The following is a 27,338-nucleotide window of genomic DNA, read 5'->3' as shown; positions in this document are numbered from 1 at the left end:
ATTGCACAGAAGCAGGTTGAAGAAGGTGAAATGTAAGCTTGGCATTGAAGCCTCCTGGGAATCCTGAGGAGTCAGGCCACACAAAAGGCTTAGTTCACATCCCCATCACCCCCATCTGCTCTCCTGGATCCAGTGTCCTTGTTCTTCTGACACGGTAGAGTTTCTTTGCTTTAAACAAAAACAGAACTGTTTGTACTACGCATGAGCTTGTTGTGCAGGCTGCTGTCCCACGCACCTGACTAAGTCACTACCCTTAACTGGAAACTGGAGAGTAAATCTGGCAAGGCTGGGGTCAAGTCTTCCACTTTAAGAAAGGTGCAGTAGGGGCCTGCACTGTAGCACAGTAAGCCAATCCTTCACCCTGTGGCACTGGTATCCTATATGGGTGCCAGCTCATGTCCCAACCAATCCAGTTCCAGTTCAACTCTCTGCTTGTGGCCTGGGGAAGCAGCAGAGGATGGTCCAAATCCTGGGACCCCCTATTCTCATGTGGGAGTCCTGGAGAAAGCTCATAGCTCCCAGACTTGGATCAGCTCATTGCTGATGGCCATTTAGGGAGTGAAGCAGTGGGTGGAAGATCTTTTTCTTTTTCTCTGTAAAGTTGACCTTTCAAATAAAAAATAAATCTTAAACAAAAGCTATGGGGGTCAGCTTTGTGGTATGTTTTGCTAGGCTACCACTTGTGGAAGCTGGCATCCCATATGTGCTCAGATCCGAGCTGCTCCACTTCCAATCCAACTCACTGGGAATGAACCTGGGAAACCTGTGAAAGCTGGTCAAGGTCCTAGATTCCAGCAACCACTTGGGAGACATGGATGATGCTCTGGGCTCCTGGCTTCCACTTGCCCAGCCTTGGCTGTTGTGGCCGATTTCAGGGAGTGAATTCTCAGACTGCAAGCAATGTCCCACTGGGAGTGAACCACTCTTCCAAATAAAATAAGTGAATGCATCTTAAAGTTATAAACTCAGTTGTAAATTGGGGGAGGGATTGTCATTATCGTTCACAACTACTTTGAATTTTCTTAAATTTTATAGACCCTAGCCCAACTACAGTTGCCCCTTGAACACGTGTGAGTTGAGTGGGCCTGCGTTGACATGCTTATTTTTGGAGATTTGAGATAATCTCTCCCCCACCCCCAAATCAGCCTAGACCTATCAAAAAATTAAGAAAAAGGTTTGTCGTGAATACATAAAATTCATAATTCTGTTTTATCATTTACCATCATAAAATATGTATCTACTATTAAAGTTAAGATGTGTCAAAGATTATGAGAACTTAGAGATCACTTCTCCATGGTGTCGTTTACAATTGAGAGAAGTGTAAACAAGAACATAGGCTCAGTGGTAAATCCTTGGTCTGCGCTCTGGTGATTGTCTCCATCTCCTCGTGTCACGTGTGCTGCTTATCCCTAAGAAATCATTAAAATGTGACCTCCTGCAGCTGTCACATTTTTTTTTCACCATGGATAATACACATAACAACAAAAATGTTTTACCAACTTCTGGTGCTGGTAGACTACTTGGCCAACAGCAGACTGTCAGTGGTGTAGTGATTGGAGAATCAAATATTGCCCTTGAATCTTCAATGACCTAGCGTGCAGGCAGAGACCCTAACTTGCATGTCATATCAAATTTTCAAGTAGTCTGTGAGGCCTTTTTCAGAAAAGGACATTTCAACCAAATCCAACTTGCTCTGTAGTACTAGGTGTTGTTTCATTGCATATTCCTGGGAACCCAACAGACTATAAATACTGGCAACTCTGACAGTAAAATGTAGTTACAGTTTTAGCTCTTACACCATTCAGGGCTGGCTGGAGACCAGAACAGGGTGGGTGGTCCGTGGAAACAACCTCTTCCTTACACTGGTCCTAGCCAATGTAGAGAGACTGGGGAGTTCTCCAAGCATATCACCTTGGACTTGAAATGCTGATAATCTATGAGAACATGAGCCTTGCGACAATCAAGGGCTCACCTGTCTCCTAAACCCCACTTTCACACTAAAGACTTACTGAGTTAGTGGTTTGGAAATGTTGCTGCTGGATTTATTTTCTTATCCCCGTAACTGTGTCTGATTTATTTAGTCCAGCTGTGTTGTATAATTGATTATTGAAACAGCATATCCCTGAAAGAACCTGCATGCTTGTGAGATAGCGTTTTCCCATGATTAGATGCCTTGTCTAACCAATACTTTTTATTGAACAAAAACAAGGCATCTAATCATGGGAAAATGCTAACTCATAAGGCCGTGTGCGTTAGCACACATGGCACCGGTCTCCAATTACACGGTAATTCATATTCTTGCATTACTGCCCTTCTTAATTTAAGGCTCTTGACACAGAACCCACAGTTGTGTAGGCATGGTACAATTGTAGGATCTGTGTCGAGAGGCTTACACGTACTTGGAATGTGAAGTACAATATAATGAGGAGACTGGTGGCACAATCAATAACAAATACTGCTGTTGGACTAAAAAGGAAAACACGATTTGCAATGCAAAAGAAGCGAGGAAAAATTTACAAAGGGCTGAAGATGACTACGTTTTAGAGCAGAGATTAAACTCCATTTCCTTCAGAAAAGCAAGCAGAAAACCTATTAAGTCAGGCTAATGTATGATGGGGGCGGGGCAGGTGCGCGATGGGGCGCACTGGACAAATATCTCCACTAAAGGTGTATTCACTAGTCAGGTGGAGCCCATGGTTGGCACTGGGAATGTAATACGAAGTGGCCAGCTCTTAAATATAGCGAGGTTCTGGAAATTGTCTTTGGGTAAGATCTTCCCATTTTTGATAGCTGACAAAGTAAGACTACCAACGTGTGCGTGCATGTGTGCGCACACACACACACACACACACACACAGTTGCAGTCATTAGTTTAGCCTTTTCTTAAGCATTAAGGAGTGGATTCAAGTACTCTGCCTGAGAGTAAGTTTTGCATGTGCACAAGTAACTCAGGTGTTCATGAGAACATAAAACATGAAGCACGTGATCCGTGACGTGGGAGGTGGACCTGGTAAGCCAAGACAGGAAGTGTGAGATTTCCCTGTAAAAAGGGGAGAGTGCCGAGCAAGGAGGGGGCCATGCTGGATACAAGGACCATTCAGATCACTTGAAGAGCTGCATCAGGGCCCAGAGAGCCAAGGCTGGTGCTCCCGTACTGTGTGCCTCTGCGCTGTGCGCTGCACATGGGTCATACCCTCCCTCTCTGGGGAAGGCAGAGGAGGGCATGGGCAATTGTCATCATCTAGCACTTGAACATGAGGACTTACTGCCTCAGGATGATCCAGCTAGGAACCGGTGTCGGGATTTGCGAGACAGCGATACTCGGAGAATGCGTTTCTTCAGCCCAGTTAAGTCTACTTTCTCGTAATTGCACACCAGAGACTCTGAGGTCTCAGAACAGGAATGGCTCATTCAGTTGAAGCAGAGGGTCAGTGTTTAAGAGCAATTCCATGTAGTGAGTAAAGTGCCAACTGTCAGGAGGCGTTGAGCTCTAGGAAATAGCGGCCCAGGGGTTGTTCCCAACATGCAGCGTTCTGGTATTATGCCTGCCTTCTTGGAGGCAGGTGTCCGCTTCAAACACAAGCTAACTTGTGGCTCAGTATCACTAAATACACACTGTACTGATTCTTTCAAGGTTATGATCCACATTTTCCCATTTCTAGGAAAGAATGTGCAAATTCTTGCCTGGTAGAATTGCCTGTCCTGTAGACATGGGATTGTGGCATTTTTCCATGTCTAAAAAGTTGTTTGAAATGAGCAGTATGTCATTTTCTGGATATTTGGCATATGGGTTTTCTATTGAAAAAAGTGAATGAGGGGTGAGCATTTGACGCAGTGGTTAAGACTCTCCTTGGGAGACTTGCATCCCATATTGGAGTGCCTGCATGGCATTGTGGGCTCCATGCCTGCTCTCGGCTCCATGCTGATCAGCTCGCTGGGAGAGAACAGGTGATGGCTCGTGTGGTGGGTCCCTGCCATCCATGTGAGATGTGGATGGAATTCCTTGCTCCTCATGCTGACCTGGTACAGTTCTGGTTGTTACAAGAAGTTGAACATGAGCAGGATGAAGTTGAAGAAGCATTTCATTTCTGGAAAATCTTAGTTCTCTGAAAATGAGCTGATATGGATGGGGTAGGGGATATTGGTACTGATAATAGTGTACGAAGCCAAGATTGTCATGAGAAATGTGCAACATCAGGTAGCCAAACCATGACTTTTCCCAGTAGAGTGGCAAAGAGGGACGATAGTGCCATGGAGCATAGATAATCTGACGTCCTCAGCCATGTTGGCTTTGTTGTCTATTTTACCTGTGACCCCCTAGGCAACCATGGACAACCTAGTTTCCCTCTTGTGCAAAGTTTAAGCCTAGAAACCTTATTCTGGGGGGGACGGGGAATGTACTAGAAAAGTTTAGAACATCGAAGGAGAGTTTTGCTGGTTTGCCAGCTGCTGTTGTCCCAGTTGTCCTTTTCCTTAGTGGGCGGGAGGAGCACTGGTTTTGCTCTTACTGGTTTCCTTGTTATAAAAGGCATAGCGTGCTGAACATTATTTTAGGAAGTTCTGAGTGCTCAAGTAAATAACCTTGAGTGGTCATAATTAAAACAGCATCGGCCCCTCAAGATACAGTGTGCTTTTACAGGCAACTCCCCTGCCATGGTTGCTTTAGGTAACCTACAGTTGACTCAGTGTGTGCTGACAGGTGGTAGGGAACCTGAGCGGAGAGGGAAAAAGCAAGATCGAAGGACCATCAGTGCTTCCACACCTTAGGTGAACAAATAGCCCCCTCCCCTTTCTACAAACATGAACCTGTTAAAGCAGGGGTGAACCATACCCTCGCTGTGAGAATAATGCCTGAACCCTAAGACAATACAGTGGGTAAAGTTCTTTGCTCTTCCAGGAACCCTAACTTCCTAATAAAGAAAACCACAACTATTTGCATGAATAAAATTTCTAGGTCAAAGTCAAATGAATTGGCAACACTAACAGTTTGCTCAGGGAGGCATAGTCAAATGGCCTTGCCCTGAAAAGGCTCAAAGAAATGAAGTGGCCTGGCCTAGACTGCCCCTGCAGTTGGCTGTTTGTCAGACAAGTGCACCTGTGAAAATGCGGACAACTGGTCCTACGTTGCTGAACTAGACAAAGTCCTAAGAGTATACCTCGAATTCCTGTGATCCCAAGGTTGATTGTTAAAATATATTGCTACAAAGCAGAATAAAAGTGAAGCTGTGTTTGAAATACCATTGCATACAAGAATCTTACTCTTGCTTTTGTGTCTTAAATTTTTTATTTAGCTGAAAAGTTGAAGGGAAGAAGGAAAAGAGAGAGAATGAGAGTGTGTGTTATATCCTATCTACTGATTCACAACCCAAATGCCTTTAGCAGCCAGAGGGCCAGAGACTGGGCTAGGCTGAGGTTAGGAAGTGCAAATTCAATCCAGGTCCTTCAAATGGAAGATAGGACAAAACTGTTCATAGCAATTCCTCAACCCACTGATATAGAATGTGCATTTTTAGAGACAGCTACAGGTGTTTGCTGTGCACTGAACAGCTGTTGAGGGGCGGATTCGACATTTTGGAGTGACAAGTTGGAGGAGAGGAGATGCTGGAGATGCAGACACCTGACCCAGGATAGCTGACAGCAGGAAGCTGCCTGCAGATCAGCGACCCAAACTCAGGCACATGAACGGAGACAGTGGCTATCTTAACCAAGAGAAGGGGTTCAGTGAAGGAACCTAGGGTGTGGAGTAGTAGCCTCCCCAAAAGTGTACAGCGGCACCTGTTACTTACAGAGCCAGAGGAACTCTGCAGACGGGGTAAGGATGGAGAGAGGAGATTCAGCTACACAGGTAGTTCCCATATAATCGCAAGGATGGGGCGTATTCAGCGGGGTCCTTATGGGGAATACACAAGGGTCAAAGGCAGAGAAACAGTGAATGTCAGAAGCAGGCATCATTGAGGCAGGGCCTTAAGATCCCCCTGGCCTTGAAGAAGAAGGAAGAGGCCATAAGCCAAGGTGTGCAAGTGGCCTCTAAAAGCTGTGAAACGCCAGGCATGAATGAGTTGTAACCCAGAGCCCCTAGAATGAACATAGGCTGTTGGGTTTTACACTGCTCATTCCACATTTCAGATGTGCACCACATCTTGCGCGTCAGAGGCGAAGTCGATCCTCTCCAGTGATGAGAGGTCAATAGGAGTTATGCCCTTGAAGTGGTGATTATACAAGTGGGCAGAGTGCTAGTGCAGGACATCCAGTTACGGGGAGATAGCAGGAAAAAGAACAGTCAGCAAAGAGGGCTGTTGTGTGCCTTTCAAGTTGGCGCATTCTTCATTGCTAAAAGATTTCTCAGCGATGGAGACTCATTTTCCTTCTGGACTGGAAAGGGGACCTCTTGATGGGTAGAAAAGTTGCATCATGGGTAAAAGGTCCCTGTATGAGAGGGAAACTTACGCATTGTGTACAGCTTCACCTGTATTTGCAGTTTTTCAAATAGTCAGTAGAAAATTAGCTCTAGGTGGAAGACATGCTTTGGGCTTCTACACGGTCTTCTGTCTTTAAAATGCTGTAAACTTTGTCTTGCAGACAATTGATTTGGGCTCTTATTTTTACCACAGCCAGGTCATTTATTCTGTGGTGCCAGATTGAGCTGGTGGCATTCAGGGGTGGTCTCCAGTAATTAGTGTTCCACCCCACTGTGAAATGTTGGTGTATGTATTTCCAATTAGGAATACCAATGTTAAATTCACACACACATATTACAACTTTCGTGTGCAATGTCTTGTTGAGGTCATTCAAAATGACTCTAACTCCATATTCCAAATCTTCGCTATAGTTATGGATTCCTAGAGCAACTTTGGTTGGCTAATGTAAGTTATTAAATGCTATCTTTAAGAAGTTTTTTGATATTGCTTCAGTCTCTTGCACATTCTGGGAGGGCTTAGTTGACGCTGGGTAATGTGGTCCTTGAATTCTGTGACATGCGCTTTCCAGCCTGTTGCTGCAAAAGCTGACTGGGAATGATCAAGGCAATCCGCCTCTGTTTAGCCGTGTGAATTATAGAATTGTATTCCCCTCTTTTCCTCTGGAATCTGTTCCCACAACCTGATGGTTGAGATTATCTGCTAGATGAACCAAGTGGAAGTACCATTTTCTGTAGAGGATGAGATAAAAGGGATGCAAGTAGAATTTGAATCCCTTGTTGCCACAAGGTCGGTGGAGTCCCTTGTTTGTCGTCCGCATTTGGGATCCGCTGGTGGAGGCTGGATCCTTGATACTGAAGCAGTGGTTCCCAGCACGGCAGCAGCCTTGGCATCACCTGGGAGCATGTGAAAGATGTGGACTTTCAGACAGCACCTCGACCCCCCAAGTTCCTAATATAAAAAGGTTGAGAAAAAAACAGCCTCCTTAATCGGTGAGAAGAAAAAGACATTAAAATCCCAAACATTTACTCGGGGGTCATGACTTTGTGGAGGAGTTCCGCTTCTCTGAGTTGCTGTTTTTGATGCCCAGAGAGTTCCCAGCAACCTGCTGTTCCTCTGCCCTCTATTCTAAAACTCGGATAACCCTGAGTATAAATGTGTCACTTTTTTGTCTTCCTTGATAATTTTCTTGCCTTCTCCCTCTCCCTCTAAGCTTGAACTCGGTCTCAAAGGCCCTGCTTCCATTTCCTGCTGACATTCACACAGCAAAGGCGGCATCGTCTTGTCCCTTGTTTGAGGCAGTACTTCAGTTAGAAATGGGGTGAAGTTTTTGTTCATGTCCCAGGACTCTGCAGCTTCATGCCAGTGAGTGCTGCTGGGAAATCTTTGAGCACGCTTTTATATGCAGTTTGGTTGAAACAAATCTCGGGTTTTAACACTGTAGAAATCAGTAGGGATGCTGACTTTAACATGGCCCAATAAAAGTGTAATACCACAACAGAGTTAGAGTGGAGTTTTTATCAATATCATCAGTGGCCCCTGAGTAAATCATGGACTGTCCAGTATCCTGAGAATACAAAGATGAGAAAAATAAGGCTCCCAACTTCCCAGAGTTCAATATTTGTAGCAAAAAAAGATATTAGACAATCCCAGATATGTTGTGTAACAACAGAAACATGTAGGGAGTGTCAAGCGATAGAAGTGGAACCAATGATTAAATCTTGTAGCTCGGGATGAGGGTTCAAAGAGGTTTGTGTTTGAGAAGTTTGACAATCTTTGTCTGCTGGGTGGAAGAGAAGGAAAAGAAGTCCAAATAGACATAGCAGCGAATGTAAGACAGACATGGAATTTGCACTGAGTGATGGCAAGCTCCAAATTCAAGGTCACACACAAGTTCTTAGGAGAGGCAGATGGATATGGGCTAAGGAAAGCAGTCTCGTTTTAGAAAAAGACTTATTTATTTTCATTGGAAAGTCACATTTATAGAGAAAATGATCTTCCATCCACTGGTTCACTACCAAGTGGCTCAACAACCGGAACTGATCCAAAGCCAGGGGCCAGAAGTCTCTTCCTGATGTGGGTACAAGGTCCCAAAGCCTTGGGCTGTCCTCAACTGCTTTATCAGGCCACAGCAGGGAGCTGGAAGGGCAGTTGAGCAACCATGATATGAACTGGCATTCATATGGGATCCTGGCACATGCAAGGCAAGGACTTCAGCCACTAGAACTACTGCACCAGCCTGGGAGCTTGCTCTTTATCCATTGTGGATTCCTTTTAAATCAGGGTGGGAACGGAGGAGAGGTGTGTGAAGTTGCTGGAGGCAGTGATACAGGTCAGAGCTAGTGGGTTAGAAACTGCTCAGTATTGAGACAAAGTACTGTGGTGACCCGACGGGAACGGTTAACTGTGAGTAGCAGCACATACCTGAAGTGTCCTTTAGTTTCTTTTGGGATTTCTATGCCAAATAGGATCAGTCCAAGGATGGGTGGACAGACGCTTGGAGCTGCAAGTTAAGTGTGGCTGTAAGGGCGTTAAAAACAGTAGAACACATGACCCAGGCTGGGCAAGAAAGAAAAGGAAGCAAGGATTGATTGCAGCAACCCTGAGAATGTCAACGAACCCAGAAGATTCTGGAGTTCATGGAGCTGAGTTGTGCTGAGATTAGAAGGCTACAGTGAAGATTCAGAAATGGAAGGTTACAGTTGATGACTCAGTCTGAAGTTCCAGATGTCCCTCTTCCTCTGAATTACGGTTGGCCTGCCCCTCACTCCAGGTTTGTTGCAGGTGGCAAAGAAAAGTTACCCACCCCATTGATCCTACTTGGCATAGAAAATACGTTTAAAGTGCTTTTTAATTATAACGTAGTAGGCCCAGAGTGATAGCTTAGTAGCTAAATCCTTGCCTTACACGCACAGGGATCCCATATGGGCGTTGGTTCATGTCTTGCATACACTAATATCCATTCAGATTCTTGCTTGTGGCCTGGGAAAGCAGTAAGGATGGCCCAAAGCCTTGGGACCCTGTACCTGCGTGGGAAACCTGGAAGAAGCTCGTGGCCTGGGATGGGCTTGGCTCCAGCCGTTTTGACGGCTTGGGGAGTAAACCAGGGGATGGAAGATCTTTCTAAATACAAAGTAGTTCTTGCCACTAATGTAAAAGGAGTGAGTGAATAGACCCAAATGAAGACCAAAAACATCCAGCCCATCTTTTTGCATTACATTTATTGGTAGGACTGTGGATGGAGTGGCAGTCTTGTGGTCTTGTCAGTCTTCTCTTTTGTAGAGAGCGACCTTATGTAGCTGCAGGAGAGACAAAAATTAATTGAAAACCCTAAGACCAGGAATTTGCAGGGATGAAATTTTCCTTTGATTCTGCAAGGTTACCATCACTTTACAGAACTGGAAGAACTTGGAAAATCAAAAGAATGTATGTACCCCAAAGTCACAGAGCCGCCACGATACCAGAACAGTGCCAGTTTGGAGAAGCAGCTTGTCACTGGTTATAAATCTCTGTCCCTGTGTGTTGAGAGAGCTGGGACTTGGGACACCCTTCCCTCCGTAGTCCCTAAAACTTTGAGTCCCAGTAGATTGGGTGAGAGAAAAGAGTGTAAGAGAGTGAATGCATTGTGTTGCCACACAGTAGTCATGTCTGAAGAGAATTGTCAGCTTCACCTCCTTTGTTGCTTCTCATTCAGGTGTACCCGACTTCATTGTGAAGACCCCTAATGTTTTCAGGGTATCTGAGTGCAGCCACAGGGTCTAGTATCCCAACTTCATAGCAGTAGCACAGGGTGGGATGGGTTTCCCAGATCTTAGTATCTAAGTAGAGGCATTCTCCCCATATTGCGTGCATCTTAATACTATATTCTCCCGCTACTGGCAAACCAGAGAATAGGGCACAGGCCCACCTGTCATGGCTAACATTGCCTTACTCTTGGAGAAAAGGGCCAGAGTGTTCTGGGAGCTCACCTGTGTTGAGCATGCAAGTTGCTTTGGAAGGAGTTAATATTGGGGCATGCTGGCTCTTTGGTGAGCTTGGAGTCTCTCTTGTTCACTTTCCTCATAGTACATCTTTCTGTTTGACTCCATTTCTTCAGAAGGATAACATGCATGCAAAAGTGACGTGTTTGAAAATTCCTCCTCAAGTATACGATTGGCTTAAGATGGAAATGAGACCTTTTGGGGAGTGTAGTAATCATTGTTTAAAATGAGGTTGTGCATGGATTTTCATGAAAATGTTTCCTTAATCCTTGCTGGCTTTTTCAAAAAGTTGTTGAGTTTTAGTACGGCTTGTGCTAGTCTGTATCTTAAGATAGTCATAACATATGTGAAAATGTTCTTTCTCAGTTAAAGTTTGCTGTTCACTGCTGTGCTCATCCCAACAGTTGAATCTTATTGACAACGTGGCATGTAACAAGCCCAGAAGGATGTTTTTCTAGCAGGAGAAAACGGTCTTTGGCATCAAGTGTGATGGTTTTCTAGGATCAGGTGGCGGGACTATGTGACCAAGCCACTGATGGGGTAGACCCAGTGGTCCTCAGATAAAAGTGAGTGAGGGCTCCCACTTCTTTGATGTGATGGCCCCGAGCCTATTATTAATCATCAGAATCCACTAATAACAGTCCAGGAGGGAGGGGTGCCCCACCACTTGAAGCTTATTAGCACTGTGAGCTGTCTGAAAACTCCTTGCCTGGATCCATTAAAGTCTTGAATTTATGAAACCCCCTCATTCAATGTCCGTGTAGAGGAAAGAATCTGTGGTCGAAGTCTGAGAATGGATCTCTGTCTTGTTTAACCACATTAGCAAGGCTCTGAAACTTTATTGCAGAGCAAATGACATGTGTCTGAAATTCTTCCTTTGAAGTATAGGGGCATTTAGCAAAGCATGGCATCTATACTTTAATTTTCCCCAAAGCAAGCAGTAAAGTCAGGTGTGCAAGCTCATACATCTTGATTGTAAATGAAATATTTTCTTGTAGTTTCAGCTCGAGGTCAGCTACTCCCCCCCCCCCATTAACTTCTCCAAGAGCCTTCGGATCTACATGTTAGCAAGTCTAGCCTAAAGCTCTACATTTTCAGTCATTTGCAGAAGTCTAGGAATTCAACTGTCCCAAAGGATTCTTCTATGTCGTGTGTTGGATTCCTGTGCATACACACACCACATTGCTTTACGGAAGACACTGGGTCTTCATGAGGAAGTCGCATGTTTATGAGTTATTTGCTGATAAGGAGGAGTTCCAACGCTTGACCTTTTCTGGTGAGCATATCAGGCTCATCTTTTCATGATGTCATTTACTCGCAGTATCATTTGCTCTGTTTCTGAGAAGTCATAAATTGGGGAATGTTGACTGCATTCATTTAACTCAGAAACAGCCTGCAATCCGCCCAGCTCTGGGGCTTACGCACAGAATGCAGACAGCCACAGGATCTGTTCTCCTCTCCCATCCCTCCTGTTACCTCCCTATTTCTATTCCAGCGACCTCAAACGTCCACAGGAGAGTTGAGAGTCCAGCAGCAACCTGACCCCAGCAAATGAGGGAGGTGGTGTGTTTCCCATTGTGGAGCAAAGCAGTTGCTCAGATAGCTGTCAGCTCCCAGTCTGGGTTGGAAATCGGTGAGAACTGACTGTGGAATGCTTCCTCAGTTAGATGCTGATGGCAGGTGCTCCAGCTGTGCTTCTGGCACTTTCCTCCTACTGTCGCTTGGCAAGGTGTTCCCAGGCAGGAACTGGTTGTGTAGGTAGGAGTGGCTGGCAGTGTGGCATCTGGGGTGGCTTCTTGCTGCCCCCCAGTGTGTCTCTTGTGTCTGAGGTTGGGGCCCCTGTACATGGGGCCCCTTTGTTTTTCCCGGTGTCTCTCATTGGCTAAGCTCAGCGCTGTTTCTCACTAAGCCATCTTGGATCCTCTCCCAGAGTACTTTCAAGTTTTCTCTAATTAACTACTTATCCCAGTCTCTCTAGTGTTGAAGTGTTTATGCAATTAGCTGTGTCATGAATTGTGCTCTCATGGCATGCTTGCATTACCCTTTGCTTGTCTCTGAACAATAGCACGAAAACATAGAAGAAACTGGGATTTTGTTTTTCAGAAGACTGACCCGGTTTGAAATGCAAGCAACATTGTGTGGGAGTAGTTACTATGTAACTGTAGCCCGCTGTTGGGACCTCAGTTTGTTCATCTGCAAAGAAAAGAAAGAAAAATAGTCTTGCACATGCTATAGCATAGGTGAACCTCAGCAGTTAGGATGCTAGATCCAAGATGCCAGTCACACAAGACCACATGTGAATGATTCGACAGGGGAATGTTCAGAACAGAGGCATCTGTGGAGATGGAGTACGATGCTTGTCTGAGCTGGAGGGGGAGGAGAGGTTACTTGGTAAAGACTGCAACTTTGTTCAGGAGATGGAAAAGTTTCCTAAAATGAGATTATGGTGATGATTGTGCAACTTAATAAACAGAGGAACCGCGGTGTTGTACATATTAGATGGGTGAATCTCTGGTATACAGATTATTTCTGAATAAAGCTATTAGAACTTGGGGAGCATGGGGCCAGGATGGTGGTATATTGCGTGAAGCCACACCTGCAGAGCTAGCAGCCCTTACAGGACTGGCCCTCCCCTGGCCATTGCAAGCCATTTGTGGAGTGAATCAGTGGATGAAAGATTAGACTCTAGCTCACCTCTTCCCTCCCTCCCAATGTCCCTCTTTCAAACCAATTAGTAAATATTGAGAAAAAGAAATTTGGGGATGAATTGGAATTTCTTAGCATTAAGAAAGTACAAATTCCTTTCCACTTCCCAACAACAGTAACAACAAAAGCTGATCAAAGTAAAATTCTTGGTCCCAAAATTTATAGATGTTTTCCCTGAATAATTTATGTCAGGGAAAACATATCCCTGTGAGAAAACACCTTTAGATTTTGGTTATTTTTTTCCACCAAAGAGCCAGACACCGAGCTCCTGAAATCCGCCAGCTCAGGAAGAAAGCAAAGGGCACAGTGCCCTTGGCCTTGAATTGCTTCTTGCTTGGCTCCTCCCAGAGTGATCCCATCTGTGGCAGTAATTGCCCTCTGGAGTCATAGGCTCAGATGTCTCTCCCTCATGGTCTTAGTCTTTATTTTCTTGTAACAAAATATCCAGGCCTGGATCCTTGACCAAGAAAACAGGTTTCTATAACTTAGGGTCTCGAGATCCAAGGGCAGATGACGAGTAGCTGCTTGGCTCAGATGAGGACCGCATGGTAGATCACATCACAAGGCTCAGGTGCACGTGGGAGAGGGAGAGACTGCTTACATGATGAAGCAAGAAATTGAGCAGAGAAGAGCCAGCACACTTGAACATCTTTCAGCAACTCAGCCACTTCATAGGACCAGCGTGCTTATTTCTGAGGGATGTATCCTTCACAAGGCTCCATCTTCTAAGGTTCTGCCACCCCAACACCACCATTCTGGGATCTGAACTTTTCTTGGGAGCCTTTACAGAAACCAGCCAAGCTATGTCCATACCCTAGCACTGGGAAGCGGGGGTCATGCCTATCTTGTTCACATACTTGGCATGCAGGGTGAGCTCCAAGAAACTGTTGGTTGGGATGGTTCTGAACCCGTGGGCACTGGAGTGGAGCAGTAGCAGCCACATGGCAGTGCTGCCCATCTGTGCCCTCACGGAATCCCAAGTGCCAAGGATCTGTATGCCTTCGCTGCTGCTGCAGATAACACCCATTCCCCACAGCCGGTCTCCAGGCATAAGCCACCACCAGGATCAAGGTGAGAAGTGCTCAGGACCCATTCATGGCGACAGGAAGCCCAAGCTGCTTCTGTCCAGGAGAGATCTTAGTCTCCAAATCCCACTTAATAGCAAACAGAATGAGACAGAAAAGGCTCACAAGGCTGGATATTCAACTTCAAATGCTTCTGGAGCAGTGGAGCCCATGAACAAACTAGGAGATGGAATACACAGGGCTGGGATTTCTCATCAAAGCTCTTCCTGCCCAGGCATTAGCAAAACCAACATGACTTGCAGTACCACCTTGAAATCATCAAGGTAGCACTTGCAGAGGCCCCTGCTGATCTCAGGCCTGGATAACATTGTCTTTCCATGTTGCCTCCCATGAGGGGTTTCTCAAGTGTAATGCCCATATCTGAATTGTATCTTGGTTCCCTCCATAAGGAGAGAGCTGGCCGTAGCTGGGCTGCCTCTGCAGCCTTCTCCCCAGCTTGGTGGATGATGAGTCTTCGAGAGGTTGAGAGGTTCCCGTCCCACTCTGCCTTGCATGCCTCAGGCCAGCTCAGTCTGTAGCTTGCGCAAATGACGGTGGGCAGCAGGTCCACACAGCACACTAGTGGAGCCAATGCCACATGCTGGCCAGGGCCTCGATCATGCTTCTGAATCCATGTTTTACCTTCATCCCTTAGGTTTTCACTTGGATAACTATTTTTCTCTTACATTCTTTCATCCAGTATTTAAATTACGCCCGGTGTGCCAAGGTTCCTCCTAGGAGCTGAAGTTAAAAGTAAACAGGAAAGACCACACCATCTCCTTAGGGAGCTCGGCAGCCTTTCTCACCTTGGGCTCTCCCACTTCCTCTTTCCCACTCTTACTTGCGTTATCTAGGATTTTAATTTTAAACATTTAGTTTTCTAAAGATTGATTTATTTTTATTGCAAAGTCTGATATACAGAGAGGAGGAGAGACAGAGAGGAAGATCTTCTGTCCAATGGTTTATGCCCCAAGTGGCCACAATGGCTGGAGCTGAGCCGATCTGAAGCCAGGAGCTGGGAGCTTCTTCCAAGTTTCCCATGAGGGTGCCAGGATCCCATATGGGCACCGATTCTAATCCCAGAGGCCCCACTTCCCATCCAGCTTCCTGTTTGTGAAAGCAGTTGAGGACAGCCCAAAGCCTTGGGACCCTGAACCCACATCAGGAAGAAGCTCCAAGCTCCTGGCTTTGGATCAGCGCAGCTCCAGCCTTTGCAGTAGGTTGGGGAGTGAACCGTCGGATGGAGGATCTTCCTCTCTGTCTTTCCTCCTCTCTGTATATCTGACTTTCCAATAAAAATAAAATAAATCCTTGGGAAAAAATGTGGGAAAAGTGACTAGTGAAAGCTAACTGTAATTTCTGTCAAGCAGTCATCACATTTTGCTTGCTTTCATTTATGCCTGAAATGAAGTCGATATTGAGGTTCATTGCCAGAAGGTGAAGGTTGTGTTAGGAGGGTCAGAGTGCAGGGTCGGCGAAAGGGCACAATTTCCCTAATGACCTTTGGAGCTATAGAGGACCTGACACTTACAAGTCCTACAAGGAACTTGGCACATGAGCAGGAGAGCTGAAGTTTGCATCTTTGCAAATATGAAAATTGGAAATTGGAGAGGGTAAATAATCTTCCCCAATGAGACTAAGTAATATGAAAATATATGGGAACAGTACATTTCATATAAATTTCACCTCTGGATTTGTGTAACAGACTTATACAAATGTGCTTCCAAAAGTGCATGGAAAATGGAGTTAAAAAGTAGTTATTTTGATGACAAATTATAAATTCATTATTTCTTTTCTCTGCTTATTTTTGGTGTCATCTAACGTATTACAGTATGCTTTGTGGTTAATATAGCAAGTTTATTTTGAAATAACAAGTATATAAACATTTATGTAAACATTTTAGATGCTTGTAAAATAAATAACAATAAACTATTTCTAGAAGATGTCATTGCAGTTAAAGCATTTTTGTTTTGTGTCCCAGAAATGGAGTTTCTATTTTAATGTAATATAATACTAAACTTTGGTCGCTGTTGTTAAATTTAAGCTCAGATAGGTTTTTAGAGAACATTATTATAAGGAAGAAAATCAAGACTAACTGTATTAGCCTCCTGTACAGTGTATTGTGAATTAATATATTTATAATAAAATGTTTGGCTTACTGATGATGCACTACAGTGGACTTAAACGATCAAAAATGTTGAACAGGCTTGTTGTCTAAGTCAACCATTTCTCCTAGGATGCAAACAGTGGAAAGTTAAGCATTACCGGATTTTTGAAAGAATGGAATACTGTTCCCCATGATAAATGAAATGGGTGAATGAATGGGTGATCCATTTGGTTTTCACGGCAGTGACCAAAGCACCTTTATCTCAGAATTTCAGCACAATTCACATTTGTATGCACTTTTTGAAGGCCGCTGTATGTGTGAATTTTGGATTTTTTGCACCAAAATATGTTTATGTTAATTGCACGTTCCACAGATTTTAACAAGGACTCTTGTGTTGCTACCTATTGATCTGTCTGGCAGAATCACCTATCATGCTTTAGCATGTGGTATGTTTAAAAGCAACCACTTGCTTGAGAACACTGGGGTCGTGTTAGCAGTTGCTACATGTGAAAGTCATGCCAAGTATTGTATTTACAGGGAAACTCCAAGAACCTCAAGTTGCTGACTATATGACAATTGCAAGTAATTTCTTACTAGCATAACTTTTGAGATTATTGAAGCTTAAAGATTCTGGCAGTGGCTGAAAAGCAGAGTTATGCTAGTTAGCTATAAATTCAGAATGGTTGGACCCAAAGTGTATCATGTTCTGGGACCATAGAAGGCAATTTTTATTACAGGATCATGATGCTGTGAATGAAATGTTGCTTAAACCCTGGGACTATAAGTTACATCCCCCTTCATGTGGTGATGGAGATTAACATGGTTAGTGGTCATTTGGTGGCTTTAGACTTGTCCAGTTGGGTTTATTTGTTTGAGAAGATGTTAAGTTGAATATTCTCTGGTCGTGCTGATGGGAAGTGTGGTCGAGCTGTCTACGTGGAGAGCAGTTTGGAGAGATCTGGGAGTGTTTCATGCCCTAAGACCTACCTTGGAGGAGCACTCCCACCTGTGGGCAAGGATGCCTACCTAGCAGGTGTCTCAGCTTCATTGCTACTGATATTTTGAATGTAGACCACTGGAGATGCTGTCCAGTCTACTGCAGGAGTGGCCGCATCCCTCCCTCTCTTGATACTGAAGTTGTGACAAAATTGTTTCCCAACAGCCCCTGTTGAGAACCACTGATGTATAGTAACATTCACTGTAGTATTTTTTTATAATGCCACATATGCTAAAAATAGCCTAAATGTCTATACTTAGAGATAAGTCATTCAATAAAAATGAGGGCCATTTAATGATTTTATACTCTCTGATCGTTACATTAATAAAAGTAAAATGACCCAACACACAACATTTCAGTATTTGGCAATATGAAAATTATTGGAGATATTTTATACTTTTTCCCAATATTATGCACAAGTATATTTTAGAAAATTCATGGAAATGAAATCAGAAGATAACGATTACAGTGCAGAGTTCGGTATCCGTTTGAAGACCTCTTCATATAGATGGATTTCAGAACTGTGTATTATGCAAAATTATGCATGGGCTTAAATTCATTTTGGCACCAAAATCAACTTACCTTTTATTTCCATTTTCCACAAACTTGTTGTATGCTTATACATTGCCACAGGACCCCAAAGCTGTACTTCACATTAAGGTTGTCTGAGAGGCAGTTCATGAAATGAAGGGTTATAGTCTCTCAAGGGGTTCTCTTTGAATTCATGAGCTCATTGATACCACTTGAAAACATGAACTCAAGTGTCCTTGGTATTTAGAAAGTACTACTTCAATTGCACTCATCGGAAAAGTTTTGTATACGAGAATAAGTTTCTCTTCCTGCTGGAATCCTACCTGAAAGCTGTTGGTGAGTTCCTTTGAGGCTGAAGGCAACCTAATTTCATGTGACAAGATAAGCCCCTCTGAGAATCAGGTGTATTTTACACTATATTCTGAGTCAGTGTTGGTTCAGGATGTGAACATCTCTACATCATTGACCTCTTCTGTAGTTACAGATGAAATAAATCAGTGTTTGTTCAGAATTATAGCCATTTTCTGTCTTGAAAACATCCCCACATTGTTTGGTTTAGAGAATGCTCCATTTGTTCTGGAGTTGAAAGGCCTGCTCGCTTGTCACCATGGAAACAAATTCACATCCTACAGACATGAATTCTGTGCCTCTCTCCTCATGATAACCTATAGCGGGAGCTCTGAAGAGAAAAATGGGACTGTGCCAGGTTCCATTGTTCAGCTGAGAATACACCCCAACTAAATGATCCTCTGCCCCATTTGGATTTAGTTCTTGGGTTTATATTGGCTGTGAAGTCATGACTCTTTCCTGCCACTGAATTGCTACACTGGTTTGAGCAGCCCAAATGCTGGGTTGGTTTCATACTGACTCTAAAGTGGGTAGACATTTGGTAGCAGGTACCCCATGTTGATTCCCACAAGTCAAGAATTTTGATCCTGGGACTAAATGTGCATGTGTCTAGAATAAACTAGTTAAGACCTATGGGAGGACCCATGATCTGACATCGACTTAGGAAAATAGCCCCTTAAAGTGAGCCAGCATAGAAGGGAACCCAGTTATGAAATGAAAGGGCTTCATTGGAATTTCATTTTGAAATATAAGCAAAAAGTAAAGCATGAAGTGAGCTGATCTTACCTTTTCAAAATTTTAGGTATAAGGTATAATGTAGTTGAAAGTGCAGATTAAATCGAGTGTGAAATAAGTATAGGGTTTAATATTACACATTTTCCAGTGAGACTTGATGGAGAGCAGGTGCTCCCTAGCCCAGGCACTGTCGCCATATGACCAAGTAGACTTGCTTCAGTCATCAGAACCACTTTGGTGACCTCACCAGTTGGACCCCAGCTTCCCTTTTCCATGTGCCTTGAGTAAATCCTCTGTACCAGCTGGCTGACTTTTTTCCACCCTACCCCGTAAGCATCATTTGGGATCCTGTCCTCCTGTTTTCTTGATATGCCTTCCTTGCTCTTAAATCCTCTGCCTCATTTCACTCAGCTGCTTCAGTGTTTTTAAGCCCAGGTAGAATCTACTTTGTTTCTCCCCACAGTTGCCATAGCATTTCCTGGCTGTGCCCTAACATTGTTACACACTACCTCCTGGCACCATGTAAAGGATGGGCTGTCTTGTGCCTTGCTACTCAGGTCATTTCCATGAGAGGAGGAATGATGGATTTTTTTTCTCTTCAAACCTCTACACAAACCTTTTAATGTTACTCATCTCAGAGTCCCATTGTTGAGCTCCTGTGCAAAATTTTTGAGTCCATGATGTTAACTATGATTTTACCCTTCTACTATTGTCAGCACTTCCTAATGAAATCCCTGAAGCAACTGTTCCAGAAATATCTACAGACTCAAGATACATGAGAGGGAATTAATTCTAAATCTTAGATGGGAACTCCAAAGAACAGAAAAGTATGGATTGAAACTTGCTAGTTCAAACCTTCTGAAAAGAACTAGTAGGTAACAAGTTGCATGGATTTTTTCCCCAAAAAAGGCAGGGGGTGAAGTAATGGAGAGAAAGGTTCACCATAGTGCCTTGTTTGCTTGCTAGAAACCAGGTAGCTAGAAGAGAAGAGATGGAGTATATATTGGTTAGTGTAGTCACAAGTGAGCCAGCTGAAGGAAAAAGTAATCGAATTTAGTTGCTGAGTGCTAGTCTGATAGGAGAACCCTAACAAGCATAATTTTTTAATTGTGTCAAGATGCACATCAAAAGGGCCTGACTGCTTTGAAGGGTGCAGTGTACTGGCATGAGTTACCTTTGCAATGTTATGCAACAATCTCCGCTATCCAAACTAGAAACTTCTTTATTCCAAAGGAAGTCTGTTAAGCAGTAACTTTTCATTCTCCTCACGTCCTCAGTTCCTGGTAACCTCCATTCTACCTTTTGTTTGTCAGTTTGAGCCAGGCATCTCCTATGTAATCGCCATAATGTTGGCCATTTTGTGTCTGGTTTAGCTCAGTTAGATGGAATCTAAAAACATTGTACTATCAATTCCATTCCTTTTTAAGGCGGAGTAATAGTCCATTGTACGCATACAATACATTTTGATTATCCATTTACAGACAAAAGTATCCAAGCTAAGAATTGGTATCATTTGCATGACATTTTTAGGATGATTTTCTAACTTAGTCATTTTTTCTCATTTTTAAAGGATTTTTTTAAGCCTCTGTTAGACCTCTAAAGGAGCATTTGTTTATCCCAGGGAACAAAGTTTAGCCCAGGATGGTATTTTGACTCAATAGAAGACGGTAGGTGAGACCAGGCCTGATCAATATAACCACACCTCATCCTCTTTGCTTGGATGTATCTTGTAGGGGTCTTTAGAGGAGACAAAACCATCCTCAAATACTAGGGTGCGGAAAGTTTTTCTCTTTTTCATTGTGCCCTCTGTCCAAGCAGGGATGCTCAACCTTTGTCTCAATCTCCCCAGTGCTTGGTCTCACTCTTGAAGTGTCACTGTATGGAGTCCCTTGTATTCTGGAGACCTATCATCTCTCCAGATACAACAACTGGATCTGTCCCTTGCATCCTTTTGGTCTACACGTCCCCATATTTCATGAGTCAGCTCCTTCTCCGCTGGAGACCCCTCCCTCCCATTATGCTACTGGTTGGAGTGGGTGTGTAGGCCAACCTCCATGGAAACAGCATCTGGAAAGCTGCATTCTAGACCCAGCAATCAGACTTTACACAGTTAATTTATGGGAATAATGAAGCAAGAGTCATTTCCTATTAGCAAAAAGAATTCAGGCCAGAGCAATGTGGTATCAGAGGTAAGAATCCAGAGAGAAGATACGTGCTTTGGTTTATGTCCAAGTGGTGAGAGCAACAGACTTGTAGCGAGGCTCAAGAGAAGAGAAGGGATAAAGCCAGTTAACCCTTGCAAAACATCCTGATACAAAGCTTCATGTTGCTTAGGTGCTCAGCAGAGGTTCTTTCTGCCCACCCACCCCAATTTTCACTAACTGTGCCCCCTAGGAAAGACATATCATTAAATGAGATGCTTTAAAGTTACTTATTGGGTTACAGACATAAAGAAGGATGACCATGATTTTTCTTGGACAATCACTTTCTCTGTTTTATGAATGGTGTAAGACTTAATGCAGGCTTCACGCCATGGCATCGCCAAATCTTTCTTTAGAAAGATCCTTTTCCATAAATAGAATGTCCTTGTCACACCTAAAGATATTAATATTTCCAGAATATTCTGTTGTATCCAGTTTACATTCAAATATCTTGGTTGATTTAAGGTTTGTTAAATGTTACTTTCCTAACGGAAACCCCAGAAGATAGGAGAGCTTACAGGTTTCAGAAGATGGAGACTGCTAAGAATAATATGCAGTGGCACCATACGGAAGCTAGGGGACTGGGAGCTGGGGTCATGGCCATGGTTCTCAATGAATCCAAGGCCTTGGAAAGCCATTTAGACTTGCTGTTTACTCAAATGTCCTAATTTTACCAACAACCTCCGTGGGAACTTCTGATGCAGCCTCCCATACAGATATGGTTGAAAATTCTTAATATAAAATTGTAGCCAACTGCTACCTGTTCTTTGAGAAAGCACTGGTTTCCTCTTTGTGACTGGGGCTTGTCTGGGATGGTAATGGGAGCTAACGGTGACTCACCCGTTGATGGGAGCGTTTTCACCCATGACCCCATTACCTGTTAACCACTGTATCTTTCGGCCCACTGCAGCAGGAGCAGCCTTACACAGAGCCTGCTTTCTTGAACCGTTTCTCCAGATTCTCATATTTTTGTAGGTTATTAAAAAAGAGGATTTCAGGCCCGGCAGCATAGCCTAGTGGCTGAAGTCCTCGCCTTGAACGTGCCAGGATCCCATATGGGCGCTGGTTCTGGTCCCGGCAGCTCCACTTCCCATCCAGCTCCCTGCTTGTGGCCTGGGAAAGCAGTCGAAGCTTTGGGACCCTGCACCCTTGTGGGAGACCCGGGGGAAGTTTCTGGATCCTGGCTTCGGGTTGGCGTGGCATCGGCTGTTGCGCTCACTTGGGGAGTGAATCATCGAATCTTCCTCTGTCTCTCCTCCTCTCTGCATATCTGACTTTGTAATAGAATAAATCTTATTTTTTTTTTAAAAAGAGGGTTTCATCTCTTGCCAAGAAAGACTCCTGGTTTTGTAGCACTTAGCTCTTGGTGAAATGGTTGGGGCTCTTATGGGGTGAGGGTGCTCAACGCAATGTCTGTACTTGTGCTAGAACATTAACACATCAGAACAAGCAGGGAGGTGATCTTGGATTCCACTGTGATGTACGCTGTGTCCTGGTTATTGTCCCAGTGGTTCAGCTGTTCTTGGAGATAATAAATTTGGGAAATGGGTCTGGCTCTGCCAACTAAATGAGTTGCTTTTCTGTTTTAACCTTTTTTTATATTCTCCTTTGCTCTCCCTTCTCGCTTATTCCATGTATACAGAAGTAATTAAAAAGATTCATGGAAAGAGGAATTAAAAAGTAAGTTTATTGTGCTGCAATTTTAAAAAATGCATAGTTTTAAAGTGATATTCTTTTTATGTGAACCTTTTAAAGACTGTATGGATTTCAAGTTGTTTTTTTTTTTTGATCAAAGTAAGCTTATCTCTTGATTTCAATTTCTGTAAACTTTTTGAAGTACCATTGTACACGTATTGCCTGTGTCTTTGGCATCCATTGAGGGCTGAATGTAGAGGGGTGCCCCGGGGACTCACTGATTTACCTCCATTTTGGCCATCGCTCACTTCAAAATGCAGAGCTGCAAGAAGGCCAAGGCCTGTTAACTTGTTTAGTTACCATGATTTTTTTTTTTTTTTAAGGATCCTGGGACTGGTAGCATGGCTCAATTGCCTAATTCTCTGCCTGCAACATCAGCATTGCCCATGAGCACCAGTGTCCCCACTGCTCCGCTTCACATCCAGCTCCCTGCTAATGGTCTGGGAAAGCAATGGAGAGGGTGGTTTGGGTTCTTGGAACCCAACACCCACATGAGACACTTGGAGGAGATTCCTATCTTTGCATTAGCTCAGCTTTGGTCATTGTGGCCACTTGAAGAGAGCCAGTGGCTTGAATATTTTCTTCTTTTCCTTCTCTGTAAATCTGTTGCAATAGAAAATTTTATTTAAAAAAAATACTTCACAGCAGGCACATGTGGCAAATTCAATCATAGCAAGTTACTTTGCAAATATGCTTCTAATTTGCGAAGTCTGGGGTGGGTTAGGAGGGTAAAAGATTAAAAAAGAGGGTAAAAAGGCAAGCCAATGGGGTTAGCCTGGACTGCCAAAGAGGGGAAAGCCTGGGTTCCTGGAAACTTCTAGCACAAAAATAGAGTGGTGTTCTGACTCCTTGGGGGTGACCTGGGGTGACTGAGTTTGTGATGGGTGCATAGAATTCCTTTCTAGAACATTTTATCTGTGAAGTAAGAAATGAACAGATGAATGAATCATGATCTTGTTGAGACACGGTGCTCAGAATGGGGCACTTTCAGCAACATCTATGAGCTTGTCCTGGGCCCTGTTCCTCCCTCATGACCCCCTCGTACCTCGCTGCCCTCTGTCTTTCTATCCCCATCATCACGGCTCCCTTCTCTACCCCTCCCGTATGCAGCTGTGGAACTGTGCATTCTGAATGGGCTTTTCAATGCTGCCCTCGAGCTAATTTGGCAGCTCACTCTTATTTTTCACTCAACCAGCTCTCCACCTGTGCTGTTGCAGTGTGCTCATAGACTAAGTGCATTCCTTTTCAGTGCTGCCAAGTATTCCTTTATAACAGATGCTTTGTTCGGAGTCGGGTGATTTCCGGTTCCTCCCAGTAGACATGCATGCAATCCATGGAAAGGGAGCCATCTTTTTTCCTGAACTCCTGCAGATTTGTGTTTTCAATTCTATAGGAAAGTTATAAGTATGTAAGTTACCTAAATTGTCCCATCATTTAAATCAGCCATAATCTTTCTTTCTAAATAAACACATATATGTACATATAATATACACTAATGTATATGTGCAGCTTTTACTGAAGTTTATTTAGATCACATTTCTCCTAGAAAGAACCATTGTCTTATATAATTATGATTATGCACGAAAATTAATAGTAATCTAGAATATGCGTGTTTTATTACAAATAATACTGTTGAATTCTCTCCAGTATCTGTGCTAATTTATTTTCCTGAATAGCAATGCATAGAAATGCCTATTTCCCCACACATCCACCAGTAACATTTTCTTTAATTGTTGCTAATCAGATGGGTAAACAGTGACACTCTATTTGCATTTTTTAAACAAAACCATCCTCACAGATACATATTTCAAGTACAAGATTTTGTTTTTTCAATTGTCAAAGTAGGAATGAGATTCCTTCTTGGCTTCCAGCACAGGATGATAAACTTGATGTCTGTGAGCAATTTGGAGCCAAGTGCTTGTGTTTTTCTAAGGATTCGGGAAGGAAATGTGACACAGTTCAGTTCGTCGTTTTGTGAACATAGACCTTTCAGCCAAAAGTTTTCTTGGGGAATGTTTTGATATAGCTCTCATGGGACTCTAAAATATATTCAGTGAAGGATTCATAGTTAATATTGTTTTGAAATTTACATGACATGGATGGCTATAGTATGAACATAGCCTACAGGATGTGAAGCTCTTCCCGAAGACAGAATAAATAGGAGACTGGACCCATGCTACATCTCGATACTAAAACTTCTGTTTAGCTTTTAGCAAAATGTCTTAAGCCTTTGAGAGCTGATAGACATGACATGCTTGTAGTCCAGTAGGTGTAGGATTTTGTCACTTTCTTATGCATAAACAAATATTATCTAGTGATTGCTACTAATGCTTCGTGACTATAATTCCAAATTAAAAGTGGATACCCAAAGGCAATTCAACAAATTTGGAAAATAGAATTTTAAGAGGTCTTTTTTTTTTTTTTACAGTTTCAAAGCCCATGTGTAGGTTCCCTTGCAAAATTCCCTTTATTAAATTTCACTTATTCGAGAAGAGAGGGAGAGAGACAAGAGGAGCAAGCTATTGCCTCCTAGTTCACTCTTCAAATGCTTATGAAGACTGGGTTCAGGCCAGGGCAAAACCAGAAACTCAATCTAGGCCTCCCATGCGTTTAACAGATCCCAACTACTTCAGCCATCAGCGCTCCCCACGGTATGTGTTTGCAAGGGCAGGTGTCCAAAGCAGAGGTTAAGCCTCTGTACCAAACATGTGCCTCTGCATAAACTTTTTCAAGTGTGTGTGTGTGTGTACCGTTAGAAAAACCTTCTGAACCATCTTCATCTTAAAGGACAGTTATTGAGTGTTTGCTGTTGACTAAGGGTTTACGCTGTTATTTCCATTTGCCAAATGAGACTTGAAGGTAGGCACGCAGTGAAGAGTAGACCTCGAACTGGAGAGGAAGAATCCCATCTTACCCCTCATGATACGCCCTCTCAGCCAGGTAGATTTTATTTATTGTATCTCTACTCACTGTGCTGCTGTTAGCATCGTTTTTGTCAGTGTATGTTCATCTGCCTTGATTTTCCTGATCATAGTGTTCACGGTATTGAGAGCCTCCGTAAGTAGCTCATTTATCTCCTATCGATACGCATTGAATCTTCTCTTAATTCTTTTGCTATTTTATAGAAAAGTACTTCAGTTTTTGGAAAATGGAGTTGCAAGATAAGTTTGTTTCCGTAAACCTCTTGGAGTAACGTTTTTATAGCATGACCGTTAGATGATTTCTTTTGGTTGCATTTCCTAAAAGTGGAGGGTTGGAATGATATAACATGTTTGGAATAAGGCTGATACAAGCTGGCATAGTCCCATCCTGGTTGCTATGAGAATAAATACACATGGCTACCTGCTTCCCTATGAGTCTACGATCATTGGGTTTTGTGTCAACTTCATATTTGTAGCAGATAAAACATAGTATGTCATGGTATTAATTTGCACTCATTATAGTGATGTCAGCCAATTTTTACATGCACATTCATTTTCTTTTTGTGAGTCATCTTGTTGCACTTCTCATATTTTCTATGGATTTTTAAAAAAATAATTTGCAGTATAAATTGTATTAGAACAGGATGTGAAGAATGTAAAATCTGTTAGAAAAGCTACCTTTACTGGGATTTTTGCTTTGTTATGCTTTTAATTATGTATTTGGTATTTTGTTGTTATAATCATCTGAATTCCCCCCATGCAGTATTAAGCAAATCCTCAATCTTCTTGCACTATGTTTATTTCATGGTTGTGCGTGTATGTCTGGGATTCGCTTGGAGTGTGTTTTGCTGTGCCATATAGATCTCATTTATCTTTACCGTATGATTAGGATCTAATCCCAACACTGTCGGATGCCATTCTTGAAGATGTTAGATGCAGCACTGGAAATGGCCGAGTCTCTGCTGAATTCCTTTGTCGGCTCTGTTCCTGCCTGTCTCTTGAGCAAAGACAGCTTGAGCAGAGGAATTGATCACATGCTAGAGTTTGGAAGAATAGAAACAGCAAGTAGTATTGGAGACTTTGCCATTTTGTTAGTGCTAAATATTTATGAGGCTCCCTTGGTTGACGTATGGGAATAATTGGCCTCTGTAAAGCTCGTCTGAGGTTTTGGCCTGTCTTTCCCCTTTCCCTCTGGGGTGTGTTGTCTCAGCAGGCACATCAGCACTGGGTGAGCAGGAGCAGTCCTCACTGGGGTTATCATAATGACCCTTTAGAAAATTCTCATTCAGTTCCCTTTGATCTCCTCCCAGTAGCTTTGTGTTACACTGTTCCATTCATTGGCAAGACTTCTGTTACTTGATGCTGGCTGGAAAATCAGAATGCCAGTGCTGTGAGCATTTTAATTGCAGCGCTTAACAAGACTGATTTGCTACTACAATCTGTAAATTCTGGGGCATTTAAAAACGAAGATAAGGTGAGAATAACTTTTTTTTAAAGATTTATTTTTATTATTATTATTTACTTTTTTATTGGAAAGGCGGATATACAGAGAGGAGAGACAGAGAAGAAGATCTTCCCTCCGATGATTCACTCCCCAAGTGAGCACAACGGCCGATGCTATGCCGATCCAAAGCCAG

At 43.2% G+C, this 27,338-nt stretch overlaps 1 protein-coding gene across 3 annotated transcripts in view; it reads left to right on the top strand.

The window, feature by feature from the left end:
- GNA14 (G protein subunit alpha 14) overlaps positions 1–27,338 on the top strand; it is a 101,370-nt gene that overhangs the window by 29,005 nt on the left and 45,027 nt on the right. The gene's annotated exons all lie outside the window — the stretch shown is intronic.

The sequence above is a fragment of the Ochotona curzoniae genome, unplaced genomic scaffold, assembly GCF_017591425.1.
Source record: "Ochotona curzoniae isolate NIBS_2020 unplaced genomic scaffold, NIBS_Ocur_1.0 contig_50, whole genome shotgun sequence".
Lineage (NCBI taxonomy): Eukaryota > Metazoa > Chordata > Mammalia > Lagomorpha > Ochotonidae > Ochotona > Ochotona curzoniae.
This window is presented reverse-complemented; position numbering and strand designations above follow the sequence as displayed.